This window comes from Mesoplodon bidens (assembly GCF_964165515.1).
Source record: "Mesoplodon bidens genome assembly, chromosome: 5".
NCBI lineage: Eukaryota > Metazoa > Chordata > Mammalia > Artiodactyla > Ziphiidae > Mesoplodon > Mesoplodon bidens.
In genome coordinates this window covers 116,178,187-116,183,258 of record NC_138161.1, presented here as the reverse complement: position 1 = coordinate 116,183,258, position 5,072 = coordinate 116,178,187, and positions in this window count along the sequence as shown.

Sequence of the window (5,072 nt, the reverse complement as noted above, 5' to 3'; positions counted from 1 at the left end):
TAAATAATGCAGTAAAATCTACACTTCCATAGTTAAATGTGTTGCTCACTAGTCATCAAACCCAATATGGCTTTGGATTTTTTTTGCTGCCTCTAAATAACATAAAGGCTCAATGATGGTAAGAAATAGACTTTACTTTTCAGAGTGAGTATTAAAATGCTTCTTGTAATGGACCTCTGTGTCCGTGAACCTTCAGTGTTAGGTACCATCTCTCTTGTTGATTTTTCAACGAAAATAACAAGAAATTCATCTTGGAAGGAAGGACAACCAGCAAGCTTGCCAGTTTTGGGATCCACAAAATGCCTAAGTTGCTAACTGTCTAAAACTTCCCATTCTTGAAGCTAGGGAACTATCAATTCACCCCGTCTCAGTCCAGCCCCCCTGGAGCCCCAATAGGCAAATGTCAGTTTTCTTTCTTATTAATGGTGATTCCACCATTTCTCTTGAGCCCCAACTCCAGAATTTAATCACCGGTAGAGTGCAAAAGCCCGCTACATCAAACCAAACTTTCCCCTTGCTTCAGTCCAAGGCAATTTCTTCTTCTGTCAACACTGGAGATGCAAACAATAGTCACTGCGACAATTAATCAAATCTCTGAAGACAGTTAAGGCACTCCTTACTCATCGCTCATCAGAATGGCCAACCTCAACCACCCCTTGATCCCTAAGGCCTGTTTTTCCATCATGAAACTGTAGGATGGTAAAGCTGAAAGGGACTTAAGCTGCACATTCCTACCTACTTGACAGAAGAGAGCAGGTTACGGAGAAAGGTGGGGTGAGTCACGCAGGAAGCAAGGTCTCTGGATGCCGGGCACCATGTTCTTTCCATCAGACCACACAGCCAACCACACTCTCATTCCATGTTTCTTCTCTCTAGGCGCCTTACAACAGAGAGGCTTAGCGGGATTTAAAAATCTCACCAACTGGGGGGCTTCCCTGGTGGCACAGTGGTTGAGAGTCCACCTGCCAATGCAGGGGACACGGGTTCGTGCCCCGGTCCAGGAGGATCCCACGTGCCACGGAGCATCTGTGAACCATGGCCGCTGAACCTGCGCGTCCGGAGCCTGTGCTCCGCAGCGGGAGAGGCCACAGCAGTGAGAGGCCTGTGTACTGCAAAAAAAAAAAAAAAAAAAATCTCACCAACTGGAATGCTCTGGTAATGGGGTGTTCTGGTTAATTGAGTCTCTCTCAAAAGATGGAGGAGAGCCCACCCTTTAGCGGCAGGGAGGATTTGGGAACAAGCCCAAGATGGAGTCTGTGGAGAGGAAAGTCCTCCAAAAGGAGAGGAAGGAGGCTGAGTCCCATCTCTCTGGCTTTGTCACTCCCAGCCAGGTGTACATGGGCAAGCCATCTAACCACTCTCCCTCACTTCCCCTGTAGGTAAATGGGACAGCATTGTTCACACTGCCTACTTCACAGAAATGTTGTAATTTAGTGAGACAAAACAAACTACTTGTCAAATGCCAAGTACTTCTGTAGTGTTCAGTTGATACTGGAGCACCCACCAAAATCCAGACCACCATAGAATTCAGGTTAACCCCAGAGTTTCTATTCCCTGTCACTCCCCCTTTATAACTTTACCTGTGAAACTGAAGTTATATCACTATGGATAAGACCTATTTGTGTTTAAATAACCTGAAGATGAGAAAGATGTGGTAAAGAAATGATAGAATATACTAAAAAGCTTGAGTAATGAAAACAGTGTGATTTTAGAGCAGGAATAAATAAGTAGACTTAGGAAACAGTAGTGAGGGGACTCAGTATGTGATAAAGGAGGCATTTCAAATTATGGGGAAAAGTGTGATAAATGGTGCTGAGCAACTGGAGAGCCATATGGAAAAAGTCGGACCCCTATCCCTCATCCAGCACAAAATTAATTCCCAGTGGATTAAAGACCTGCAAAAGTATCAGAAGAAAGTATATCCATAAAATCCAAGGGAAAAGACTGACATATTTGATTATATATAAATTTAAAATTCTGGTATACATTATAAAAAACAGAATTCAGGGACAAGTAATAGACTGGGAAAAATATCTGCAATACATGTAACAAAGGATTAACATTCATTCTATAAGGAGTTACAAATCAGATATCAAGATGGACAGAAAACGTGAACACACCATTCTCCAAAGAAGAAAGAGAAGTAGCTAAAACACTCAAGGAAAAAAAAATGCTAGAGAGCAATCAGAAAATAAGTTAAAAAAAGCAACTTTGACCCAACTGACTAGGAAAAACAGTTTAAAGACTTATTCTATCTAGTATTAGCCAGAAGGAAGGGGAATGGGTACTTTCATACTCCATTAGACTATAAATTGATTAGTCATTTTATAAAGCAGTTTAACAATACCAGTCAATTTTTGATCCAGAAATGACAATTCTAGCAATGTACAGGATTATGTGCATAAAAACCAAATGAACAAGTTTGTTCACTGCAAATTGTAACAGCCCCAAACTGGGAACAATCTAGATGTCATTCATAGAGATACGGTAAAGTACGTTCTGATATATATCCATAATTTGGAGTGTGTTAAAAGAATGAAATCCACAAGCACACATATTTCATATGTATTCCATGTTAATGCACTGTAAACTGTCTAAAAGAATACCCAGCAAGATTTTTACACAGAAGTTCGTTCTAGGTGAGGGAGTGGCACGGGGCGGTGGTGGTGGGGACTTCAACTTTTTATTTTACATGCTTTTGTATTATTTGATTTTTCACAATCATATTGATTAAAAAGAAATGGACAGAATCTTGGTACACTCGAGCACAGCAAAATGGGACATGGGGATGAGATGGAAGAGACCAGCTTAGGCTAACGGGGCCCTGCAGGGTTTGTAAGAGCTCAGATTGGATCAAGATAGCTGCTCAACATCCAGGACAGTCTGGGTTCCTAAGCACAAAGCATTTTAAAATGCACACCTTGATTTGATGGTAGGTTAGGAGGTATCTTTAAATGTCATCTCCATGCTTGCTGCATATGTGCATATTAGGAAGGAGTAATATTAAAGACAAGACATCTCACTAGTTCTCTAAGATGAGAGCAGTATACTTCTTTGAGTTTCATTTAAAATAAAATGAAATAACAGCTCTCAGGTTGAATTATCAGGATATGATCGTCTACAATATGCAGGAATGAAGGAAATGCTGGTTTCCATTCAGAAAGTTAAAAAAAATCTCAGGCGGAGGCACATGATACTGGATGCTGTTTGACAATCAGTGCATGTGTCCACACACTGGTACCTGCACACGCGCATGTACCCACTTGCAGCTCTGCATCCCGTAGTAAAAATTCTCCCGAGCACTGTCGCCAGACCGGGTACAACCTTCCGCACTGCCCCTTCCCACCTCCTCATCACTCCAATGATTCATCCAGTCAGCCACATTCTACACCTCTCTTTCAAGCAGAGTTGCAAAAAAACATTTTTCCCCAAAGCGTTTCCACTTTCAATCATAAAAAAAGTTTTCCAAAGTATTAAACTTGCTCCTCAAAAGAAACTTTGTCTTATACTTTCTTATCTTGAATTTCTAGACAGTGACTGCACATAGTAGGTGCTTAGAAAATAAGTTAACTAATTTAGCATCCTCTAGAAAAAGCCACCTGGACTCCCACTAAATGATTCTTTCAGAGTTTGGTTTAGTTAATAGTACTGTACCAATTTAACTGTGCTGTTGATTCCTTGGTTTTGATAAACATACCATGTATATGTAAGATGCTGCCACTCGGGGAAGCTGGGAAAAGGTTGTATGGGAACTCTGTACTATCTTTGTAACTCTTCTATAAATCTAAACTTATTTAAAAATAAAGTTTAAAAACAAACATTAAAAAATGAGTAAATGTTCTTGGATTAGAAGAATTAATATTGTTAAAATGTCCATACTACCCAAAGCAATCTACAGGTTTAATGCGATCCCTATCAAATTACCCACGACATTTTTCACAAAACTAGGACAAATAATTCTAAAATTTATATGGAACCATTAAAGACCAAAATTGACAAAGCAATCCTGAAGATAAAGAACAAATAAGGAGGCACAACCTGATTTCAGACAACACTATAAAGCTACAGTATTCAAAACGGCATGGTATTGGCACAAAAACAGACGTATGGATCAATGGAAAAGAATAGACAGCCCAGAAATAAACTCACACACCTACAGTTAATTAATCTTCGACAAAGGAGGCAAGAATATACAATGGGAAAAAGACAGTCCCTTTAGCAAGTGGTGTTGGGAAAGTAGGACAGCTGCATGTAAATCAATGAAGTCAGAACACACCTTCACACCATACACAAAAACTCAAAATGGCTTAAATATAAGACATAACACCATAAAGCTCCTAGAAGGAGAACATAAGCAAAACATTCTCTGACATAAATCGTACCAATGTTTTCTTAGGTCAGTCTCCCAAGGCAACAGAAATAAAAGCAAAAATAAACAAATGGGACCTAATTAAACTTAAAAGCTTTTGCACAGCAAAGGAAACTATAAACAAAACGAAAAGACAACCTATGGACTGGGAGAAAAGATTTGCAAACGATGCTACCAACAAGGGATTAATTTCCAAAATACACAAACAGCTCATACAATTCAATATTAAAAAAAAACAATCCAATTGAAAAATGGGCAGAAGACATAGACATTTATCCAAAGACATACAGATAGCAAATAGACACATGAAAAGACACTTGTCATTGCTAATCAAAACTACAATGAGGTACCATGTCACATTGGTCAGAATGGCCATCATTAAAAAGTCTACAAATAATAAATGCTGGAGAGGGTGTGGAGAAAAGGGAACCCTCTTATTCTGTTGGTGGGAATGTAAATTGATGCAGCCACTATGAAGAACAGTATGGAGGTTCCTCAAAAAACTAAAAACAGTTACCATATGATCAAGCAATCCCACTCCTGGGAATATATCTGGAGAAAGCCATAATTCAAAAAGATACATGCACCCCTATATTCATAGCAGCACTATTCACAATATCCAAGACATGGAAACAACCTAAGTGTCCATCGACAGAGGAATGGATAAAGAAGATGTGGTACATATACACAATGGAATACTACT